Source organism: Ursus arctos, unplaced genomic scaffold, assembly GCF_023065955.2.
Source record: "Ursus arctos isolate Adak ecotype North America unplaced genomic scaffold, UrsArc2.0 scaffold_92, whole genome shotgun sequence".
Lineage (NCBI taxonomy): Eukaryota > Metazoa > Chordata > Mammalia > Carnivora > Ursidae > Ursus > Ursus arctos.
The window spans coordinates 1-25,098 of record NW_026623114.1 but is presented as its reverse complement, the minus strand read 5'-3'; the positions used below and the strand labels follow the sequence as shown (position 1 = coordinate 25,098).

The 25,098-nt window shown below is 50.5% G+C and overlaps 1 long non-coding RNA gene across 1 annotated transcript in view; it reads left to right on the top strand.

Moving 5' to 3' along the window:
• The window catches only part of LOC130543282 (uncharacterized), a 116,157-nt gene extending 93,241 nt beyond the window's left edge, over window positions 1-22,916 (top strand). Inside the window, exons 8-9 of the long non-coding RNA XR_008958514.1 lie at window positions 21,513-21,559; window positions 22,369-22,916. This is a non-coding gene — a long non-coding RNA (uncharacterized LOC130543282). The remainder of the gene's footprint in view (window positions 1-21,512; window positions 21,560-22,368) is intronic.
• The last annotated feature ends 2,182 nt before the right edge of the window (window positions 22,917-25,098 follow it).

The following is a 25,098-nucleotide window of genomic DNA, read 5'->3' as shown; positions in this document are numbered from 1 at the left end:
TTCTTTGCCCTTTAGGGCAGCCGGGAGTGCCTGAGGAATGTCACGTCCACCCCATGGTGGGGGGTGGGTGTGGGGTGTCAGTTCCGGCTTTGTCCTCCTCAGCTAGCCTTCTCTTGCCTCCTCAGTAAAGGTCCCTCCTGTTCACAGAGGTTCAAGCAGTTCTCGCTGTTGCCACCTAGTGGACATATGGATGAACACATTCAGGTCATGTCTGTGACTCCCTGAGCTGAGCGGCCCTGAGAGGTTGGTTCCTTCCTGCGAGGAGAGGGCCCAAAAAGGATGGACCCGGAGCAAGCAGACAAGTGTGGCCCGGCCGATGCCCCTCTGCTGGCCTGGAAGCAGGACCCGGTTGCTCTACTTAGAAGCTGAGTTCTAGAGCAAGAGGGGCTGGAGTGGCTGGGGTGTGTCCCGGGACGGGGTCTGGATGAGGGGTGTTCCAGGACGGGGGTGGGGGGTGGGGGGCAGGGCTGCTTGTGGAGGGAGGATCCATGAGGGCGGTATGGACAGGCTCTTCCCTGCTCCACGGGTCCCGCCCAGGTAGCCTGGTGGCCTCAGTGCTGGCTTGTCTTCCTCGTGATTTCAGGGTTCATCTCTAGTCTCCGGGGACCCTCCTTTCCCGAGCAAGCCTCCACGGAAAGAAAGAGAGTATAGCTAGAGGACCCTGCTGCCAATACTCCCAACAATGGGACTAGCGTGTGTTCCAGAAATTGTGCTTTTAGGAAACAGCCCTAAAGCAGAAGAGATTTACGGCACATTGTACTCTTCACTTTAAGGAGGAGACTCAAAGAATTGGAGAGGTCTCAGTTGTTGGGCAGGTGGTGCTGCTGAGTAAATGATGTGTAGCCCCTGAAAATGCAGAAGGGGACAGGAGAGGAGTAGCAGTGCCTGTCCACTGTGGGGACCTCAGGCCGAACAAGAGCCCAGCTGTGGAACCCTCCCTGCCCCACCCTGTCCCCCACACAGGCAAACCCCCTCCCCCGCTCTCACTCACCCATACACTCCGAGGGAAAGGACTGGAAGAGGGACGCCATGTGTTATGGGCTATCATGGTAGAAGGTAGAAGGAATGTGTCTTCCTTTCTTCATATTTACATCACTCTTTTGCTACCAAAACGTAATCTGGCTGAAACCTTAGAGAACTTTTAAATTACCTGATATGTTTGTAATAAAGAGGAAGATTTAATATGCAGTCTTAATATTTTTATAACATGCACATTAGAATCATTGAAACCTGGCCTATCCAGGAAAATGAAAGATTTTGAAGGTGCCTCCTGGACCCAGAGATTTCTGGCTCCTGGGTCACACTTACAAAAGGGAAGCCTATCCCAGATCATGAAAACATTTCATTTTGGGGCTTCACATGCGCAGTATTGTATCAGCAATATTCCTTTGTAGTGAAAAGGGTTTTTTTTTTGTTTGTTTGTTTCTGTTTTTGTTTTTCTGTGTTTGTTTGTTTTTTAAGAGAAAAAAAGCTGAAAAAAAAAATGAATCACTCATAGGTTACGTAGCTAGATACAAAAAGGCCACACTGCCTGATCCCACACACATGAAAACCCAGAAGAAGTAACTCACAGAGGCGGAGATGAGAGGGGAGCCGTGGCTACAGGGACTGGGCTGAGGGAATGAGCAGTATCTGACGAGTGGCACGGGAGTGTCTGGGAGGGAAATATTGTAGAAGGACAGGTTGTGAAACACTGTGTACCTAATGACACCTGGAGGTACAGTTTAAAAGGATCAGAGTAAAATTCCATGAAAACTCAATTTATCCTTTATTTATAGACCAGAATGTATTAAGCTATGAAATAGGTGCATGAACAACGCAAAAATTAGAAACACTGGAATGACAGGGGAGGGGAAGCCGTCCTTTGGGGATTCAGCGAGCAGGAACTGCTGCTCCGGGGCCGGGGCCGAGGCCGTATGCTCCACTGAGAGAGTTGGTAGGCGGCGCCCTTCGGCAAGCCCGATAACTGATGCTGTAGCCTGCTTGGACTCCGGGGCTGCCAAAGGTGCAGGTGGCTCTTGGAGCTGCTGACAGGGAGTCAGAGCTCTGTGTATATCCTCCGCTGGCTCTGACAAGGCAAGTGACATCAGGGGTCCTTCAGGGACCTCCATAGTTAGTGCTGCAGCGTGCGCGGGCGCCGGGGCTGCCAAAGGTGCAAGTGGGTCTTCAAGCTCCTGACAGGGAGTCAGAGCGCTGAGTATATCCTGCCGTGGCTCTGAAATGGGAGCTGTCATCACGGGCTCTTCAGGGACCTCCATGGCTGGTGCCGGAGCCTGCTCAGGCTCCCGCGCTGTCAAAGGTGCAGGTGACTCTTCTTGCACCTGAGAGAGGGTCAGCGCCCTGAGTATATCCTCTGTTGGCTCTGATATGGGACATGGCCTAAGGGGCTCCTCAGGGACCTCTGTAGCTGGTGCTGCTGGCTGCTCGGGTTCCGGTGCTGCTGGCTGCTCGGGTTCCGGTGCTGCCAAGGGCGGAGGTGGCTCTTGGAGCTCCTGACAGGGAGTCAGAGTTGTGAGTATGTCCTGTGCCGGCTCTGACAGGGCAGGTGGCATCAGGGGCCCTTCAGGGACCTCCAGAGCTAGTGCTGCAGCGTGCGCGGGCGCCGGGGCTGCAAAAGGTGCAGGTGACTCTTCTAGCTCCCGACAGAGAGTCCGAGTTGTGAGTATAGCCTCCGCTGGCTCTGACATGTCACGTGGCCTAAGGGGCTCTTGAGGGACCTCCATAGCTAGGACTGCAGCCTGCTCGGGCTCCAGGGCTGCCAAGGGCGCAGGTGGCTCTTGGAGCTTCTGACAGGGAGTCAGAGCTGTGAGTATGTCCTGCGCCGGCTCCGACAGGGCAGGTGGTATCAGGGGTACTTCAGGGACCTCCACAGCTGGAGCTGGAGCCTGCTCGGGCTCTGGGGCTGCCATAGACGCTGGTGGCTCTTGCAGCTCATGACCGTTTGTCAGAGCTGTGAGTGTATCCTCCGCTTCCTCTGACATGGCAAGTGGCATCAGGGGCCCTTCAGGGACCTCCAGAGCTAGTGCTGCAACGTGCGCGGGCGCTGCGGCTGCGAAATGTGCAGGTGGGTCTTCAAGCTCCTGACAGAGACTCAGAGCTGTGAGTATATCCCACTGTGGCTCTGAAATGGAAGTTGTCATCACGGGCTCTTCAGGGACCTCCATGGCTGGTGCCGGAGCCTGCTCAGGCTCCCGCACTGTCAAAGGTGCAGGTGACCTTTCTAACACCTTACAGAGAGTCAGAGCTGTGAGTGTATACTCCGGTTGCTCTGACATGTCACGTGGCCTAAGGGGCTCTTGAGGGACCTCCGTAGCTAGGACTGCAGCCTGCTCCGGCTCCAGGGCTGCCAAGGGCGCAGGTGGCTCTTGGAGCTTCTGACAGGGAGTCAGAGCTGTGAGTATGTCCTGCGCCAGCTCCGAAAGGGCAGGTGGCATCAGGGGCCCTTCAGGGACCTCCATAGCTGGAGCTGGAACCTGCTCGGGCTCTGGGGCTGCCATAGATGCCGGTGGCTCTTGCAGCTCATGACCGTTCGTCAGAGCTGTGAGTGTATCCTCCGCTTCCTCTGACATGGCAAGTGGCATAAGGGACCCTTCAGGGACCTCCAGAGCTAGTGCTGCAGCGTGTGTGGTCTTTGGGGCTGCGAAAGGTGTAGGTGGGTCTTCAAGCTCCTGACAGGGAGTCAGAGCTGTGAGTATATCATCTGTTGGTGGTGACATGGAACGCAGCCTAAGGGGCTCTTCATGGACCTCCGAAGCTGGTGCTGCAGGCTGCTCGGGCTCCGGCGCTGCCAAGGGTGGAGTTGGCTCTTGGAGCTCCTGATAGGGAGTCAGAGCTCTGTGTATATCCTCCGGTAGCTCAGACATGGCAAGTGGCATCAGGGGCCCTTCAGGGGCCTCCATTGCTAGTGCTGCAGTGTGCGCGGGCGCTGGGGCTGAAAAAGGTGCAGGTGACTCTTGTAGCTCCCGACAGAGAGTCAGAGTTGTGAGTATATCCTCCGCTGGCTCTGACATGTCACGTGGCCTAAGGGGCTCTTCAGGGACCTCCATAGCTAGGACTGGAGCCAGCTCGGGCTCCGGGGCTGCCAAGGGCGCAGGTGGGTCTTCAGGCTTCTGACAGGGAGTCAGAGCTCTGAGTATGTCCTGCGCCATCTCCGACAGGGCAGGTGGCATCAGGGGCCCTTCAGGGACCTCCATAGTTGGTGCTGCAGCGTGTGTGGGCGCCGGGGCTGCGAAAAGTGCAGGTCGGTCTTCAAGCACTTCACAGGGAGTCAGAGCTGGGAGTATATCATCTGTTGGCTGTGACATGAGACGTGGCCTACGGGGCTCTTCAGGGACCTCCGAATCTGGTGCTGCAGGCTTCTCGGGCTCCGGCGCAGCCAAGGCCGGAGGTGGCTCTTGGAGCTGCTGACGGGGTCAGAGCTCTGTGTACATCCTCCGGTGGCTCAGACATGGCAAGTGGCATCAGGGGCCCTTCAGGGACCTCCGTAGCTAGTGCTGCAGCGCACGCGGACGCTGGGGCTGCGAAAAGTGCAGGGCGGTCCTCAAGCTCCTGACAGGGAGTCAGAGCTGTGAGTATATCCTCTGTTGGCTGTGACATGGGACGCGGCCTAAGGGGCTCTTCAGGGACCTCCGAAGCTGGTGCTGCAGACTGCTCGGGCTCCGGCGCTGCCGAGGCCGGACGTGGCTCCTGGAGCTCCTGAGAGGGAGTCAGAGCAGTGAGTGTGTCCTGCGCCGGCTCCGACAGGGCAGGTGGGATCAGGGTCCCCTCAGGGACCTCCATAGGTAGTGCTGGAACCTGCTGGGGCTCCAGGCTTTCCGAAGGTGTAGGTGACTGTTCTAGGTCCCGACAGAGAGTCAGAGCTGTGAGTATTTCCTGCCGTGGCTCTGAAATGGCAGGTATCATCACGGGCTCTTCAGGGACCTCCATGGCTGGTGCTGGAGCCTGCGCAGATTCCCGCGCTGTCAAAGGTGCACGTGACCTTTCTAGCACCTGACAGAGAGTCAGAGCTGTGAGTATATCCTCCGCTTGCTGTGACATGTCATGTGGCCTAAGGGGCTCTTCAGGGACCTCCATAGCTAGGACTGTAGCCTGCTCGTGCTCCGGGGCTGCCAAGGGCGCAGGTGGCTCTTGGTGCTTCTGAGATGGAATCAGAGCTGTGAGTATGTCCTGTGCCGGCTCCGACAGAGCAGGTAGCATCAGGGACCCTTCAGGCACCTCCATAGCTGGAACTGGAGCCTGCTCGGGCTCTGGGGCTGCCATAGATGCCGGTGACTCTTACAGCTCATGACTGTTCATCAGAGCTGTGAGTGTATCCTCCGATGCCTGTGACATGGCAAGTGGCATCAGGGGGCCTTCAGGGACCTCCATAGCTAGTGCTGGAGCGTGCGCGGACGCTGGCGCTCCGAAAAGTGCAGGGCGGTCTTCAAGCTCCTGACAGGGAGTCAGAGCTGTGAGTATGTCCTCTGTTGGCTGTGAAATGGGTGGTGGCCAAAGGGGCTCTTCAGGGCCCTCCGAAGCTGGTGCTGTAGCCTGCTTGGGCTCCTGCGCTGACTAGGCCGGACGTGGCTCTTGGAGCTCCTGAGAGGTAGTCAGAGCAGTGAGTATGTCCTGCGCTGGCTCCGACAGGGCAGGTGGCATCAGGGTCCCCTCAGGGACCTCCATAGCTAGTGCTGGAGCCTCTTCGGGCTACAGGCTTTCCAAAGGTGCAGGTGACTCTTCTAGATCCCGAGTGAGTGTCAGAGCTGTGAGTATATCCTGCCGTGGCTCTGAAATGGCATGTGTCATCACGGGCTCTTCAGGGACCTCCATGGCTGGTGGCGGAGCCTGCTCAGGCTCCCGTGCTGTCAAAGGTGCAAGTGACTTGTCCAGCACCTGGCAGAGAGTCAGAGCTGTGAGTATATCCTCCGCTGGCTCTGACATGTTACGTGGCCTAAGGGGCTCTTCAGGGACTTCCATAGCTACGACTCGAGCCTGCTCATGCTCCGGGGATGCCAAGGGCGCAGGTGGCTCTTGGAGCTTCTGACAGGGAGTCAGAGCTGTGAGTATGTCCTGCGCCGGCTCTGACAGGGCAGGTGGCATCAGGGGCCCTTCAGGGACCTCCAGACCTAGTGTTGCAGCGTGCGCGGGTGCTGCAGCTGCGAAAGGTGCAGGTGGGTGTTCAAGTTCCTGACAGAGAGTCAGTGCTGTTAGTATATCCTCTGTTGGTTGTGACATGGAACGCCACCTAAGGGTCTCTTCAGGGACCTCCATAGCTGGCGCTGCAGGCTGCTCAGGCTCCAGCGCTGCCAAGGGCGGAGGTGATTCTTGGTGTTCCTCACAAGGAGTCAGAGCTCTATGTATATCCTCCGCTGGCTCAGACATGGCAAGTGGCATCAAGGGCCCTTCAGGGACCGCCATTGCTAGTGCTGCAGCGTGTACGGGCGTTGGGGCTGCAAAAGGTGCAGGTTACGCTTCTAGCTCCCGAGAGAGAGTCAGAGTTGTGAGTATATCCTCCCCTGGCTCTGACATGTCACGTGGCCTAAGGGGCTCTTCAGGGACCTCCATAGCTAGGACTGGACTCTTCTCGGGCTCCGGGGCTGCCAAGGGTGCCGGTGGCTCTTCGAACTTCTGACAGGAAGTCAGAGCTCTAAGTATGTCCTCCGCCATCTCCGACAGGGCTGGTGGCATCAGGGGCCCTTCAGGGACCTCCATAGTTGGTGCTGCAGCGTGCGTGGGTGCGGGGGCTGAGAAAAGTCCAGGTCGGTCTTCAAGCTCCTGACAGGGAGTCAGAGCTGTGAGTATATCCTCTGTTGGCTGTGACATGGGACGTGGCCTAAGGGCCTCTTCAGGGACCTCCGAAGCTGGTCCTGCAGCCTGCTTGGGCTCCGGCACTGACAATGCCAGACGTGGCACTTTGAGCTCCTGAGAGTGAGTCAGAGCAGTGAGTATGTCCTGCGCCGGCTCCGACAGGGCAGGTGGCATCAGGGTCCCCTCAGGGAACTCCATAGCTAGTGCTGTAGCCTGCTAGGGCTCCAGGCTTTCCGAAGTTGCAGGTGACTCTTCTAGGTCCCGACAGAGAGTCAGAGCTGTGAGTATTTCCTGCCGTGGCTCTGAAATGGCAGGTGTCATCACGGGCTCTTCAGGGACCTCCATGGCTGGTGCCGGAGCCTGCTCAGGCTCCCGCGCTGTCAAAGGTGCACGTGACCTTTCTAGCACCTGACAGAGAGTCAGAGCTGTGAGTATATCCTCCGCTTGCTGTGACATGTCACGTTACCTAAGGGGCTCTTCCGGGACCTCCATAGCTAGGACTGTAGTCTGCTCGTGCTCCCGGGCTTCCAAGGGCGCAGGTGGCGCTTGGAGCTTCTGAGATGGAGTCAGAGCTGTGAGTATGTCCTGTGCAGGCTCCGACAGAGCAGGTAGCATCAGGGGCCCTTCAGGGACCTCCATAGCTGGAGCGGGAGCCTACTCGGGCTCTGGGGCTACCATAGATGCCGGTGGCTCTTGCAGGTCATGACCGTTCATCAGAGTTGTGAGTGTATCCTCTGCTGCCTGTGACATGGCAAGTGGCATCAGGGGCCCTTCAGGGACTTCCATTGCTAGTGCTGCAGCGTGCTCGGGCGCTGGGGCTACGAAAGGTGCAGGTGGGTCTTCAAGCTCCTGACAGGGACTCAGAGCTTTGAGTATATCCTGCTGTGGCTCTGAAATGGCAGGTGTCATCACGGTCCTTTCAGGGACCTCCACGGCTGGTGCCGGAGCCTGCTCGGGCTCCCGCACTGTCAAAGGTGCAGGTGAGCTTTCAAGCACCTGACAGAGAGTCAGAGCTGTGAGTGTATACTCCGCTTGCTCTGACATGTCACGTGGCCTAAGGGGCTCTTCAGGGACTTCTGTAGATAGGACTGGAGCCTGCTCGGGCTCCGGGGTTGCCAAAGGCGAAAAAGGCTCTTGGAGCTTCTGACATGGAGTCAGAGCTGTGAGTATATCCTCTGTTGGCTGTGACATGGGACGCGGCCTAAGGGGCTCTTCAGGGACCTCCGTAGCTGGTGTTGCAGTCTGCTCGGGCTCCGGCGCTGCCAAGGGCGGAGGTGGCTCTTGGAGCTCCTGACAGGGAGTCAGAGCAGTGAGTATGTCCTGCGCCAGCTCCGACAGAGCAGGTGGCATCAGGGGCCCTTCAGGGACCTCCATAGCTAGTGCTGGAGCCTGCTCGGGCTCCAGACTTTCCAAAGGTGCAGGTGACTCTTCTAGCTCCCGACAGAGAGTCAGAGCTGGGAGTATATCCTGCCGTGGCTCTGACGTGGGAGGTGTCATCTCGGGCTCTTCAGGGACCTCCGTGGCTGGTGCTGGGGCCTGCGGAGGCCCCTGGCTTTCCAAGGGTGCAGGTGACTCTTGCTCGTCCTCACGGTGGATCAGAGCTCTGACCACCAGCTGTGTTGGGCCCGATACGGCTGGTGATGTCCCTGACTTTTGAGTTGTTGAGCTCCAGCACCAGTGATGGGTATTTCCAGCTCAGGCTCTGAAGCTGCATCAGGCACCACAGTGGGAGCTGGGACTAGCTTTCGGGGCGCTTTCAGATCTCGTCCTGGGGCATGCTGCTGTTGTTCCAAGAAGAGAAAGTATGGTCATCATGATTGTCTTTCCATGTCCCTTCCAAATGAAGACAAGTTTGCCCACCAGTCAATATTATCTGAGACTAAGAACCCGTCCCTGGGTGGTCTCCCCAACTGTAGCCCATGGCGACAGTGATGTGAGACCACTCCTTGCTCCCAGCCACACTGCAGTCTGTGGAGGCTTGGTCTGTGTGGCCCACTCTCTCCCCTCCACAGGCCTCCATCAGTCACCCCCAGTCCTCCTCACCCCCAGCCTCCGGCTCAGCGGGCTCGAGGTGTCGCAGCCGAGAGAGGAGGAGCCAGGCACGTTCTCCAGGTCTGAGCCTGGCACGTGGAGCCCTGCGTATGCCAGTAGTGTCTTTAGGCAGGGAAATTCCGGGGGCTGGAAGAAATCTTCAGGGTAGTGGCCCAGCCAGGTGCCCAGGATGGAGGAGATGGCCCTGGGGACAGACAGGTGGGCAGAGGAGTCAGAGGACAGGGCACTTCCCACACGGATGCCCCAGGGAACCCCTGTGGGAACCTGGGCCCCTGGGTCCCCGGCTCCTGGCTGTCAGAGCCCATTCCTACTCCATGTCCACCTTTGGGCTGGCCCAAAGCCTCTGTGAGTGGGAGTCCTTGACCCCTGGTGTGACCATTTCTGTCATTTCTGTCCTCCAAGTGGAAGCTGGACGCCCTGCTCAGTCTCCCTGCCCACTTGCTGCGTGACTTCCACTGCATGTGGGCAGGGAGGGGTGGCGTGTCTGGCGTGGTCATTGCCCTCAGTGCACACTAGTGCTCTGTGACTATCCAACCAAGGAGGGAACAAAGGGACTCTGTCCCATCCCTGGCCTTCCCAGGACCCTCCCGATACCGCCCACTTCCCCTCCCGTGCCTACGTGCTGCCTCGTTCAGTAGGTGCCAGGAGAGGGTGTCCTTCTGTGGACACTAATCTCCCACTGGGTGGGGGACGTCCAGTCCCCGAGCCCTCCCTGGATCTCCTGAGTACCTGCTGAGCACCCAGTGTCGATGTTCCACCAGATGTGTGGAAGCCATGCCCTTTGTTCTGGGTCCCAGGATTGGGGTAGAGACAGGGCTGGGAGGCGGCAGGGATGGGGAATGACTCTGTTAGGGGCTGAGGCTGCCCTCCAGCCCGCTCTGCTCTCCCACAGTGCCCACACCCCACCCAGGGCTCTCCAGGCCCCCTTTCCTCTTCTGCAGAAGAAGGCCTCAGACCTGGGCCCTCTCACAGGAATGGCAGATGTGTGGGATGAGGGTCCAGCAGCCCCCAGATCACAGTCTCCTCGCTGTCCTTTCGAAGAAGGAAGGGCCCTCTGCATTAGCCAAAGCTCACTCACGTGCCCCACTGCAGAGCCCAACGATTGTGCCTGCCAGGTTACTGTGGCCTAACCCGAAGAAAACCTAGTTCCCCTGCGGAGGGGCTACTCCCCAGGGGTCTGGCGCCGCAGCACCAGGGATTGGGGTCCCCCGAGCCCAGCACCAGTCTCAGCCTACAGCCACGCATCCACACTGGCCCATCGGGGTGCTGCTGAGCATTCAGGGCGTGAGAATGGGCAGGGCTCCCGAGCCCCCAGCGACTTTCGATGGCACCCCGCGTCATTGACCATTGGGCCCATGCTCCCCCTCCCCCGCACCCTCACCTCATCCTGCCTCTCTGCTCTCCGCACAGTGGGCGGATCCTGCATGCCGGGCTGCTGGGGCCTATCCCTAACCCTAGGTTGGCCACTGAGGGGCCCCTTCCTAGGCACCTGGCAACTCAGCACCACGATTTGGGGACACGTGAGCACCAGCGCAGGACTCAGCCTGATGCCACACACCCACCCGGGCCCCTGGGGGCGCCGCCGAGCATTCAGGGCAGGAGAACGGGCAGGGCCCCAGAGCCCCCGGCAACCTTCGACGGCCCCCCCGCCTCAACCATTTGGCCCATGCTCCCCCTCCCCTGCTTCCTCACCTCGCCCCACGGCTCTGCTCCCTGCACAGCCAGCGGATTGGGCCTGCCGGGCTCCTATAGCTTTACCCTAACCCTAGGTCGGGGGCCAAGGGGCTCCTCTTCTGGGGCCTGGCCTCCCAGTGCAGGGGATTGGGGCCCCCAAGCCCCAGCGCTGGACTCAGCCTGCCGCCACGCAGCCACCAGGGCCCGTCGGGGCGCCCACGAGCATTCAGGATGGGAGAACCGGCAGGTCCCCCCAAGCCCCTGGCGACCTTTGATGGCCCCCCGTGCCACTACGCTTGGTCCCCCGCTCGCCCTCCCCCACGGGCTCACCTCGGCCCGCCGCTCTGCTGGCCGCACAGTCGAAGGACAGGGCCCGCCAGGCTCCTGGGGCCAACGCTAACTCTACGTCAGCTGCCAAGGGGTCCCTCCCCAGGGGCCTGGCACCATAGTGCTGGGAACTGGGGACACCCGAGCCCCAGCGCCGGACTCAGTCTACTGCCGCGCAGCCACCCATGCCCCTCGGGGCACCGCTGAACATTGAGGGCGGGAGAACTAGCATGGCCCTCTGAGCCCCCTGTGACTTTTGTTTTCTTTGTCATTTTTTTATTTTAATGTTTTTTATTATATTATGTTAGTCACCATACAGTACATCCCTGATTTCTGATGTAAAGTTAAATGATTCATTACTTGCATATAACACCCAGTGCACCATGCAATACATGTCCTCGTTACTACCCATGACCATTCTATCGCATTCCCCCAACCCCTCCCCTCTGAAGCCCTCAGTTTGTTTCCCAGAGTCCATAGTCTCTCATGCTTCATTCCCCCTTCTGATTACCTCCCGTTTCTTTATCCCTTTCTTCCCCTACCAATCTTCCTAGTTCTTATCTTCCATAGATGAGAGAAATCATATGATAATTGTCTTTCTCTGCTTGACTTTTTTCACTTAGCATTATCTCCTCCAGTGCCGTCCATGTTGCAGCAAATGTTGAGAACTCGTTCTTTCTGATAGCTGAGTAATATTCCATTGTATATATGGACCACAACTTCTTAATCCAGTCATCTGTTGAAGGGCATCTCGGTTCCTTCCATGATTTAGGTATTGTGGACAATGCTGCTATGAACATTGGGGTGCATATGGCCCTTCTCTTCACTACGTCTGTATCATTGGGTAAATACCCAGTAGTGCAATGGCTGGGTCATAGGGTAGCTCAATTTTTAACTTTTTAAGGGACCTCCACACTGTTTTCCAGAGTGGCTGTACCAACTTGCATTCCCACCAACAATGTAGGAGAGATCCCCTTTCTCCACGTCCTCTCCAGCAATTGTTATTTCTTGCCTTGTCCATTTTTGCCATTCTAACTGGCATAAGGTGGTATCTTAGTGTGGTTTTGATTTGAATTTCCCTGAAGGCTAATGATTTTGAACATTTTTTCATGTGTCTGTTAGCCATTTGTATGTCATCATTGGAAAAGTGTCTGTTCATATCTTCTGCCCATTTTATGATTTGTTTATTTGTTTCTCACGTATTGAGTTTGAGAAGTTCTTTGTAGATCTTGGATACCAGTGTTTTATCTGTAGCATCATTTGCAAATATATTCTCCCATTCCGTGGGCTGCCTCTTAGTTTTTTTGACTGTTTCCTTGGCTGTGCAGAAGGTTTTGCTCTTGATGAAGTCCCACAAGTTCATTTTATCTTTTGTTTCTCTTGCCTTTGGAGATGTGTCATGAAAAATGTTGCTTTGGCCTATGTCGTAAAGGTTTCTGCCTATGTTCTCCTCTAGGATTTTGATGGATTCCTGTCTCACATCGAGGTCTTTCATCTATTTGGAGTTTATCTTTGTGCATGGTGTGAGAGAGTGATCAAGTTTCATTCTTTTGCATGTAGCTGTCCAATTTTCCCAGCACCATTTATTGAAGAGACTGTTTTTTCTCCACCGGATGTTTTTTTCCTGCTTTATCAAAGATTAGTTGCCCAAAGAGCCGAGGGTCCATTTCTGGGTTCTCTCTTCTATTCCATTGGTCTATGTGTCTGATTTTGTGCCAGTACCATGCTGTCTTTGTGATCACAACTTTGTAGTAGAGCTCGAAATTTGGCATTGTGATGCCCCCAGCTTTGTTTTTCCTTTTCAACAGTTCCTTGGCGATTCGGGGCCTTCCATACAAATTTAAGGACTATTTGTTCCAGTTCTTCAAAAAATGTCATTGGTATTTTGATCGGGATAACATTGAAATTGTAGATTGCTCTGGGTAGCATGGACATTTTAACTATGTTAATTCTTCCGATCCATGAGCATGGAATACTTTTCCATCTTTTTGTGTCTTCTTCAATGTCTTTCAAGAGTGATTTATAGATTCTAGAATATAGATCCTTTACGTCTCTGGTTAAGTAAATTCCAAGTTAACGTATGGTTTTTGGTGCTATTGTAAATGGGATGGATCCCCTAATTTCTCTTTCTCCGGTCTCATTATTTGTGTATAGAAATGAAACTGATTTCTGAGCATTGATTTTGTATCCCGCCACATTACTGAATTGCTCTATAACTTCTAATAGTTTGGGAGTGGATTCTTTTGGGTTTTCCATATAGAGTATCATGTCATCTGCGAAGAGAGACATTTTGACTTCTTCTTTGCCGATTTGAATACCTTTGATCCCTTTTTGTGGTCTGATTGCTGTTGCAAGGACTTCTAGTACTATGTTGAATAATAGTGGCGAGAGTGGCATCCTTGTCGTGTTCCTGATCTTAAGGGAAAGGCTTCCAGCTCTTCCCCATTGAGAATGATATTTGCTGTAGGCTTTTCATAGATGGTTTTTATGAGATTGAGGAATGTACCCTCTTTCCCTGCACTCTGAAGGGTTTTAATCAGGAAAGGATGCTGTGTTTTGTCAAATGCTTTTTCTGCATCTATTGAGAGAATCATATGATTTTTGAATTTTTCCTTCTGGATAAAATCTATGACACTGGTTGATTTGTGAATGTTGGACCACCCTTTCATCCTAGGGATGAATCCCACTTGGTCATGATGGATAATCCTTTTAATGTACTGTTGGATTCTATTAGCCAGGATCTTGTTGAGGATTTTGGCATCCATATTCATTAGGGAAATCGGTCTGTAATTCTCCTTTTTGATGGGGTTTTTGCCTGGTTTGGGGATCAAGGTAATATTGGCCTCATAGAATGAGTTTGGTAGCTTTCCTTCTGTTTCTATTTTTTGAAATAGCTTTAGGAGAATAGGTATTATTTCTTCTTTGAATGTTTGGTAGAATTCCCCAGGAAAACTGTCTGGGCCTGGAGTTTTGTTTTTTGGAAGGTTGTTTATCACTGACTCAATCTCTTCATAATTAATTGGCCTGTTTAAAAAATCAATTTCTTCCTGTTTCAGTCTTGGTAGTTTATAGGTTTCCAGGAAGGCCTCCATCTCATCCAGATTGCTTAATTTATTGGCATAAAGCTGTTGATAAAAGTTTCTAATAATCCTTCAATTTCATTGGTGTTGGTTGTGACCTCTCCTTTTTCATTCATAATTTTATGAATTTGGGTCCTTTATTCATTTGGATAAGTCTTACCAGTGGTATGTCAATTTTATTAATTCTCTCAAAGAACCAGCTTCTAGTTCTGTTGATCTGCTCTACTGTACTCCTGGTTTCTAATTCATTGATTTCTGCTCTAATCTTGGTCAACTGCTTCCTCAGGCGTGGATTAAGCCTGTCCCTCTATTGCTCTTCCAGCTTCTTGAGGTGAGAATATAAAAACTGCATTTTAGATTTTCTATTCTTTTGAGTGAGGCTTGGATGGCTATGTATTTCCCCCTTAGGACTGCCTTTGCAGTATCCCATAGGTTTTGGACCATTGTGTTTTCATTCTCATTGGTCTTCATAAATTGTTTAAATTGATTTTTGATTTCCTGGTTTATCAAATCATTCCTGAGCAGGATGGTTCTTAGTCTCCAAGTGTTTGAGTTTCTTCCACATTTTTCCTTGTGGTTGAGTTCCAATTTCAGAGCGTTGTGGTCTGAGAATATGCAGGGAATAATTTCAGTCTTTTGGTATCAGTTGAGACCTGTTTTGTGACCAAGAACATGGTCTATTCTTGAGAATGTTCCATGGGCATTAGAATAGAATGAGTATTCTTTGGTTCTGGGGTGTAGTGTTCTATATATATCTATGAGGTCCAACTCATCGGGTATGGCATTCAAAACTCTTGTTTCTTTGCTGATTTCTTGATTAGGTGATCTATCTATTGCTGATAATGGAGTGTTGAGTCCCCTACTATTAGCATATTTTTATCTCTATGCCTCTTTATTGTGGTTAAGAGTTGGCTTGTGTATCTTGCTGCCCCCCTATTGGGGGCATATATATTTATAATTGTCATATCCACTTGTTGGATACATCCTTTAAGAATAATATAGTGCCCTTCTGTGTCTCTAACTATAGTCTTTAGTTTAAAATCCATTCTGTCTGATATGAGAATTGCTACCCCAGCTTTCTTTTGAGGTCCATTGGTGTGAAAGATGGTATTCCATCCCTTTACTTTCAGTCTGAATTTTTCTTTAGGTTCAAAATGAGCCTCTTGTAGACAGCAAATGGATGGTTCATGTCTTTTTATCCAATCTGCAACCCTGTGGTGTTTTATGGGAGCATTTAGGCCATTTACATTGAGACTGATTATTGAGAGATATGATTTTAATGATGCCATGTTGCCAGTAAAGTCTTTGTTTCTATAGATTGTGACTTTCTGTTCTGTATCACTCTTGGGGCCTTTTTACTTTTATAGAATCCCCTTTAATATCTCCTGTAGGACTGGTTTCGTGGTTATGAAATTAGTCAATGACTGGCAATTCTGGAAGGTCTTTATCTCTCCATCAATTCTGAATGACAGCCTTGCTGGATAAAGGATCCTTCGATGCATGTTTTTCTCTGAAAGAGCTTTAAAAATGCCCCCCCCCCGCAACCCTTTCTCTCATTCCAGGTCTGTGTAGACAGGTCTGACATAATTCTGATACCTTTGCCTTGATACGTGAAAAATTTCTTTGCCCTGGCCACTTTCAATACTATATCCTTGGATCTAAGATTTGCGAAATGCACTATGATGTGACGTGGTGTAGATTTTTCATGGTTGAGCTTGGGAGGGGTCCTCTCTGCCTCTTGGAAATGAATGTTTGTTTCCCTTGCTATATTAGGGAAGTTTTCAGCTACAATTTGTTCAAATATCTCTTCTAAACCTCTGTTTTTCTCCACCCCTTTGGGCATGCCAATGATTCTGACATTGGAACATTTCATTGAGTCAGTAATCTCCCGTAACCTACATTCCCTGAGCATGGACATTTTGAGTCCAGATTCTATTCTAGCTTTCTCTTCTACTAACCCATCCTCCAATTCGCTGATACGTTCTTCTGCCTCATTCACTCTGGCTTTCAGAGCCTCTAGTTTTGACTGCATTTGACTCATAGAATTTTTAATTTCTGCCAGATTCGCTCTCATTTCCGCCCTTAGAGATTCTATATTCTCATTAACATTTTCGTTAATACTTTTTTCAAGTCTACACATCACCTTGACCACTGTTACTCTGAACTCCATTTCTGATAATTTGGTTATATCCATATCCATTAGTTCTGCGGCAGAGGCCACAGACTCATTGTCCTTTTTTTGCTGGGGGGGATTTCTCTTTCTTGTCATTCTTATAAGGAGAGGTTGCGGCGTTGTCCAGAGCCCAAATTATTGACCGGGACCCAGGCCGTGCGTCCTTGTTTTATAGGGATCTTAGGGATGTGGACTTCTTGATTTTTCAGCCTGCCTTCTGGGGGAGGGGCCTGCCACACCGATACTCAGACAACCCTGTTTGGGTAGCGTCTCCCTGTCGCCTGCGAGGGGGGAGGGGGATGGGCACACTGTGAGCCGGTATTTCCAGGCTTTTGTTCTCTGGCGGCTTTCTCTGACGGTTTGCTGTGTATTTTCTGAGAGTCAGAGCAGCAGTGGCTGAGTCTCAGCCTCTGTCTCAGAACAGAGGGGATCACGGGCCGTTCTCCACTGATGTTCTGGCCACTTTAACTCTGATTTTGTTGGTGCTGCTCAACCCTGCAGCGTCCTGGGATGTGTACCCCACACCCGGTGTCCCAGCCCTCACTTCCAGGGCCCGCACGTCCCTGTCCTTTGTGTTTCTAACATCGCCAGCCGCCCCTGCGCTCTTCCGGAGCTCCCGGTCTCAGTCTGGTTCCAGTGAGCGCACCAGAGCTCTGGTTTTTAGTCTGGTCGTGCCATTTTGCTGGCTTTAAAATGGGCAGCAGTCATGCGACTCCATCAGTGAAAGCAACCAAGGGCACATGTGGGTGCATTTCTTCAGCCAAGATCAACTGAGACCCCGCTGTGGGCCATGCTCCATATTAGATGCTGGGAACAAGTTGGCTGTATCCTCGAGGTTCCCAGTGCATACGACACATGACAAGCTGCCCATAGAATGGCTCTGTCTTATTCATCCCTGTATCCCTCATGCCTCACACAGTGCCCAGCATATAGTAGGAGCTCAATAAATAGCAATTTCCTTGGAGAGTGGGACAGTGTGGCAGTCAAGTCTCTGGCATTTGGAATCTGGGAACTTGGGTTTGAATTACAGCCTGTCCAGTTATGTGCTGTGCAGCTCTGGGCAGGTCACTTCATCTCTCTGAGACCCAGTTTCCTTGTGGGTAGGATGGGAGCTTAGATCACAGGGCCTGTGGGGGGTTAAGGAGCTTATTTGTGAAAAGAGCCTGGCCCGTGCTCAGCGCTCAGATTACACCTACCTGGAGTTAATGTGGTCACCATAATGTCAGCGAGCTCTGGCAAACAATCCAGTCTCCATTCACTTTCTGGAAAGTGAGAAGGCCTGACAGACCGCCTCTGTGTCATCCACACTAGGAACCACAAAATCAAAACTGGTGGTTGACCTTCCTTCCCTTCATCTCTCCTTCTTCCCTCCCTCTCCCCTGCCGTGCTCTCCCATTTCAACTCTTCTCTCTGCTTGCTGCCCCTTCCTCCCGAAGGGAGCTACATTCAGGTAGGAATCTAGGGAGGAGGTTTCCAGGAGCAGTCTGGCTTACCGGCTACTTTGCAGACTGAGGTGGGAGACTAGGGTTGTGAAATCAGAGAGAAGTAAATATGTGTGATGTTTGTCTTGTTTTCTTCATATATCGATGACAAAAGAGTAGGAGATATTATGTGGATGGGTTTCAGGTGTGCTCTGCTATTTAAGATGATCTTTCCCTGAGACCTGCTCTTTCCTGCTCTGAGTCTGCCAAGCAGCAAACCTGGTTCATGTTTGAATCTCGTGTGTTGGGAACTGAGCAGGGGAGTTACCGGGTTGGGTGTGGTATGACCCCTGCCAGAGGCGGTCTGGTGGGATACAGTCTGTCCTGCATACTTGAGCTGGAGACAGAGTGCTTCCCTGCGAGCCAGGTGCGGGAGGCCCCGGGGACCATCTCCCTCTGCACCTTTCGGTCTCGGACCAGCCCCTGCAGGGGCCACCCTCAGGTCTGCCCTGGGGGAAAGGGTGCTGCCAGGGAGGGCGGCACAGAGAATGTTCCCTGTGGGGCTCCCACACTGCTCCCAGGTCCTGCTGCAGAAGTGAGGTGGGTGGCAAGCCCTGGAGCACATCTCTCTCCTCCTCTCCTCACCCACATCCCCGGTCCTGGGATTAGAATAAAACCTGCACTTGGCTCCATGGGAGAGAGGCCCGGATGCAGTGGCCCGGAGACCCTCCCTGGCTGGCAGGAATTCTAGAGGTCTGTGTGAAGGCTGCTGGGTAGGCTGCACACAATGGCTCTCACGGTCCCACTGAGCTCCTGGGACTGGCCAGGCCCAGGACAGAGGCTCTGAGCACCAGAGCCAGAGACCCTGCTCCTGTCAAACCTGCTGCTCCAGCTACACAGCGATGGGCCTGCTTCCCACCTTGTGGTCATGGCCCACCCTGGGTCCTCCCCTCAGGCCTGCACGGGGCCTCCCCAGTCCTTCCAGGGCTTGGCTCTGGGGGCAAACGCTGGCAGGCACGAGTGTTGGTGGGGCCGCACCTGCTGTAGAGCCCCTGTCACTCCCCTGACAGAGGAGAGGAATTTGAACAAGTTAGTTTCCTTTCTTGCCTCTGTGGAGATGTGTGGAGGGCCTGGGTCACCTCGCGGCAGCGTTTCTCAGGCTCTGGAGATGACTCGTGTACATGAGAACCAAACGAAGCACTCAGATGGGAAGGAAATTCCATGCAGTGCGAATTCAGAATATGTTAAGCAGTTAGGATTAAAATTGCATACATTTCACTTTCCACTTTTGTAAAAAATAAAACAAATACAACTTGTATTATAGTTGAAAAAGCAGTGTCTTCTGTCCCTTCTTCTTGTGGGAATATATAAAGGCATAAGAGTAATGATGCTAACGTGAGGTGTACTGATTGGCTTTTACCTGAAAGTCACAGGCAGGGTTTGATGATGAGTGAGGAAGAAGAAGGAATGTGAGCAAGGAAAAGAGGGCAGTTTCAGGTCTCTGTCCATTGTGCAGGTGCCGGTGTCAGGATGGGTCGTACTGCAGGTGAGGTGGGGGCAGGGTCCCCACTCTCAGCCTCTGTCATCAGACTCCCTCTCCTCACAGACCCAGAGGGCGGGACTTGGCCTTTCTCACCTGGAGTTAAGTACGTTAACTTCCCCAGTGGGAGCTTTGCATAGAGAGGAGCTTCCCTGCCTTCCCCTGGGACCGTGGTGAAGCTTCCTTGCCCACAGGATAGTTTCTGGACTGGAAAGTTGGGTTGGACTCTGTGTTTCAGCAGCTCACTTAGCAGGGCCCAATTCCTTCTTCTTGTCCCTGGACGTGCGTCCCAGAACCCAGGACTCCAGATCCCTGATCTTGGACACCAGCTCCCCCAACTGACCCTGTGTCTTGACCTCATTCTTCTGAGTGACCACAGAGCAGAAGGGACACGACAAACCTTTCCCATGGTGCTCCTTCGGCCATGAATTGATGCACTAGCGACCGCGGATATAAGCACAGTTTAGGTACATAGCTTTTTCTGGATAACCTAGGCAGATGAGACATTTGCTTCATTCTTTAAAATGTTTGGCCAGACCCACTCTCGGGAATAATAAGTATACTGGAGTTTCTTAATGACCCAAATGACCATGAGGGCTTGAGGTTTTATCCTCTTTGCTTGCATAAACCTGTCATGTACCTAGTATTTCTCATCCCTCTACAAGAATATGGCCTATAGCATAATACAAATATGAATATGAATATAAATATAAATAAATGACTCTTGGCCCGGAACTTCTGATATCTGAGATGCTATTTAGGGTAAATGGTGCAATTGGTCATTCAGCTTTGACCTGAGCTGGTGAAATGAACCAGATCTGGGGTGTCCGATATCGTAGCCACCAACTACCCGTGGCCTTCAAGCACCTGGAATTCAGCTCACCTGAATTGAGATGTGCTCTGAGTGTAAAATGCACACTGGATGCCGAAACCAGAATAAGAAAGAGAACTTAAATTATTTTATTGAGATTTTTAAACACTGTCTCATTGACGTAAATGCATGTTGGTGTGATACCATTTTTCCAATTACAATTCTTTTGACTTTTCTCCTTTTACTGTGTGTAATGTGGCTACTAGAAAAGTTATGATTGATGCAGGTGGGTCACATTAGACGTCTGCCAGACGCTGCCAGGCTCGGCTGAGAGAGCCTCCAGCTCGGGGAGCTGGTCCCACCTGGCCGCCACTCAGACCCGGAGCAGCAGCTGAGGGGTGGAAACAGTCAATGGGGAGCTCAGTTCAGCATCTTGTGGGACAGTCCAAGCTATGATCTGGTTAAGGAAAAGGAAGACTTGGTCATCTCTCCAGCGTGGGTATTGAAAATCTAGTCCTGCCCACAGCTCCGGGAGCAGAGAGCCCAAGTGCCCCCAGTGTCTCTAGGTGCACATGCTGTGTTGGGATTGAGTTGGGCTCAGAAACACTTGCTGTATTAGTAAAATACTTCATTCCCCAGACTTTGCTCTCTCATATTTGCCTTTTGTGGAACCCTGAGAAGTTAGAAACAAAATTGCACAAGATTGGGTGTGTCCTCTGTGAGATTCTTCTCGGGTTTCCCACTCCCTCAAAAGGTGACTCGGTTCTGGAACAAGAATGATCCACAAGGGGCACTTTCTGTGAATGTGTTCTCTTCCCACCTACCATACCAGCATTCACCTCTTGAATCTGATTCATTTTAATTTAATTCTAGGAGAAAAACGATTTGCTGATGACAGAAAGCTTGTGCCACAAATGATTTTATTCAGCATTGACCAAAATTTCAAAGGGAGCTACACGTTCAGAAAATTTGAATTTGAGTATTTACAAATCTCAAGAATTGCCTGTGGCCAATAAGTATAATTTTTTTCTTGTCTTCGGGACAAAATCAGTCATGTATTTAACTTCATCAACATTACTCCATATATATTACTCCATATATATAGTTGTAAAAATTCATGCTTCATCATTAATCCACACCATGGAAGGTAAAATTCCAATTTCAACTCGACTCATATTTTCTTAAGATTAAAGCCTTCAGCTTTACTAATTAATAGTCACCCGTCACTAATATCGGTACAAATTCTCTTTCACTTTAGCTCAGCTATTTAGAACATGCAGGTCCAGACTGATGGATACACAACCTATTTGCTAAGGAATCATGGAGAACCAAGCAAGGGGGATGGCATTTGGCTCTGCTTCATTCCCATCCTCTGAGATGGATTCTTCACGTTGATTTTATTGCCACACAGTGACTAAAAAAAGAAATCTCTTATTGCTACCATGTTTTATTGCACAGTGAAATATAAAAATACAGGTGTATCAAAACCATGAAGCCAAATCTATGTGAGATTCATAATATGGGAAGGTCATAACAACAGTTCATAAATTATACATATTTTAAATATCCTTTTTGGCGAACCCTCAGAGAAATTTGAGGGGTTTTTGTTGTTGTGCCTCACTTATTTTGTGTTTTTCTCTTCAAATAGAGAAAGCCCTGGTGGATTTTCGGGCTTGAGTGACACCTGAAATTTTGGTGAGTCCAGTGGTCACAAACACAGCTGGCCGCTAGGTGGTGCTGCGTCTGAAACTATGCCAGCTCTTCCCTCTTCCCTGTCCCCACCCAGGCTTACCCCCTCCTCCATTCTACTATCTGAAATGCCCAGCAGAGGGCAAGGACCCATCTGATTCCACAACTGCTCAGTTTAGTAAACATTTCTGTCTCTTGATAATGAGGGGTATCTTCACCACCTGCTTCTCACAAGACTACTAAAAATTAGAGCAGTTTAAACTCATAGGTAAATGTTCAGCCTGCCTTCTTTCTGGAAACCATTATCCTTTCTATAGGGAGGAGAGCGGCAGAGGAAGAGGGAGAGAGAGAATCTTTTTTTATTTTGTTTTATTTTAAAGATTTTATTTATTTATTTGACAGAGAAAGAGACAGCCAGAGAGAGAGGGAACACAAGCAGGGGGAGTGGGAGAGGAAGAAGCAGGCTCCCAGGGGAGGATCCTGATAGGGGGCTCGATCCCAGACCTCTGGGATCACACCCTGAGCCGAAGGCAGACACTTAATGACTGCACCACCCTGAGATCATGACCCGAGTCAAAATCGAGAGTCAGACATTGAAGTGACTAAGCTATCCAGGCACCGCATTAAACCTTAATGACATGGCAAAACTCGGCTAAATCCAGTCTCCCCTCAATTATTTCTACCTGTAGGAACCTTTCCTTTTGTCCCAAGACAAGTCATTTCTTTATGTTGCTCTCCCAGAACAACTTATAAATGCTGCTGCTTCTTCTTTCTCCCTTCTCTCTTTTTAAAAAGATTTTATTTATTTATTTTAGAGTGAGAGCACTCACAAACAGGGAGAGGAGCAGAGAGAGAGAGGAACATACTCCTTCCTGAGTGTGGAACTGACACAGGGCTGGAATCCAGGACCCTGAGATCATGACCTGAGCTGAAACCAAGAATCCAATGCCCATCTGACTGAAGCACCCAGGTACCCAACTTATAAACATTTCTAATAGAATTGGTTACTATTCTTTTCTTTTTGGATGGGTGTGGTCTTAATTCTTTTTGAATGAGACAAATTTAATAGCTGGGTCTGTGGTCTTGATTTTGGATATCAACTACAAGGAATATCCAGCAAAAAGTAGACAACAAATAGTTATTACTGGATTGATGTAGAATTTAATTTTATAACTTGAAATCAATCTGATTTCCCTTATATTATCTCTTGATTTTCATGCTCCCTACACTTTCCTGCTTATCTAGGAGTACTGTAAAACAATATAACATAATTGAAGGGAGAAAACTTAATTGGACATTATGCAAAGAATAAACCAAAGGCCATTTACCTAAGTTGTGGTACGATGTCAAGAAGGGAAATATGAGGGTCCCTGGGTGACACAGCGGTTAAGCGTCTGCCTTCGGCTCAGGGTGTTTTGGGATCGAGCCCCACATCAGGCTCCTGCGCTATGAGCGTGCTTTCTCCTCTCCCACTCCCCCTGCTTGTGTTCCCTCTCTCCCTGGCTGTCTTTATCTCTGTCAAATAAATAAATAAAATCTTTAAAAAAAAGGGAAATATGAAGATGTTATGAAAATTATTTGTAATTTCCCATCTCAGAAGTAAAGTCTACAATTCTCATTATTCTTGGACATTTTCAAATGTATCCAAATTTGTGGTGAACAAAAGAAAGCAAATATGAAACTTATGAGTTGCAATATTTAGAAATGGTGGTTGGATTTGACTGTGAGGCACACAGCCTTCTAACAGGCTATACATGCTGTGGGGTCACACTTTGGTCAGCCACCACAGATTCAAAAGTCATACACTTTATTAGCATTAACAAGGGGTGAAAAATGGTGTGAAATGGCTGATCAGTAATAATTGTTCTGTGAATATGAATTTTAGTTTGGATAAAAGACACGATATGATTTACTGCAACTTTAGATGTCTTGTTTCTATTATGCTCTCTTGCAAAATTTTCAAAAAGGAAAGGCTGTTGTCCAATTTCAGGTGGTCTGGGGCCCGTTCCAGTTTGTCTAACAATGTTTGAAAATACATATTTGCAATCATGGAGAAAAACAGTTGGGGAGAAATGACTGGGTCCAGAGAGTGAGCTTTGAGAGAACACTTCCCAAAACACTTTTGCTACTTTGAAAAAATTGAAATATAAGAATAGGTGTATTCCTTTTTACATCAGTGGGGTCTGTGACTAATTCCATAGAGATAGATATAGACCATTTAATATTGGGTTAAAAGAGATCAGGAGGAATCCCCATTTTTCATTATTTTTTTAAAAATGATTTATTTGTATATTTTAGAGAGAGAGAGACAGCGTGAGTTGGAGGAGCAGAGGGAGAGGGAGAATCTCAAGCAGATTCCATGTTGAATGCAGAGCCCAATGCGGGGCTCCCTTAGGAACCCCCATTTTTCTTAAAGAGGGTTAGCAGACATGGCTTAAGACAGGGCTTCTCAACCTTGGCTCTGTTGACATTTGGGGCAAGGGAACTCTTGTGGGAGCTGCAGGGAGCCTGGTAGCGTGTGGAGCAGCATCCCTGGCCTCTACCCACCAAATGCCAGTAGCACCCGCCCCACAGTTGGGAACCTTCAATGTACCCAGACATTGCCGAGTGTTCCCTGGGGTCCAAAGCACTCCCTGCTTGGGGACCACTGGAAGCCAATAGAATGTGTCCAGAGAACTGGGAAGATACACCCTCTGGGTATAATATTCTATTATGTACCCCTTAATGGAGTAAAAATAATCTCAGACCGAAGAGACATTGACGGAATGTAAATACAGGGAGAGCGAGAACGCCAATGGAAGCCTCATCACCGTGTAAATGCCTGGAGAACAGGAGTCAAGGCGAGTAGAGAGGAGCCCTACATTAATTTATTTTCATTCATTAAAATGATTGATAATCATTCATTCCATTCATGAGTTTCTCACATTCTCCAGAGGGTGGCTGAGGAGAGAGCAAGATGGAGAGTTTAGACGAGGTTGATTAAACCGTTACTGAGCCACTACCACCCATGCCTGGCAACATGTACGTAATTTTGTCCCACATTGACTCTGGGTTTGAGAATCCCTGGCACAGATGTGAGTCTCAGTACTCAGTCTGAAGAAGTGGATTATTTCAGGATGTTCATAAATCAAAGTGCAGTATAGCCTGAGGGAGCCTGAACAGCACTGGCCGATAGGATTCCATGATGTAAACGATCTCTGTCTGCCCTGTCCAATATGGTAGCACCAGCTCGGAGTGGCTCTTGAGCCCTTGAAATGTGGCCACCTTTCTTGTGTCACATGTGGAAATGTGAACATTTGGGGGATAGTGAATTAAAAATACATTGTTTAGTGTGCCTGTGTGGCTCAGTTGGTTAAAATGCCATCTCTTGATCTCAGCTCAGGTCTTGATGGTTGTGTGTTCAATCTCTGCCTTGGGCTCCACACTGGGCAGGAGCCTCCTTAAAAAACAAAACCAAACCCAAAACATCATTTACATTTACTTCACCATTTTCATTTCTCTTGTTTCCAGTGTGCTTATTAGAAAACATGAAACCATGTCTGTGT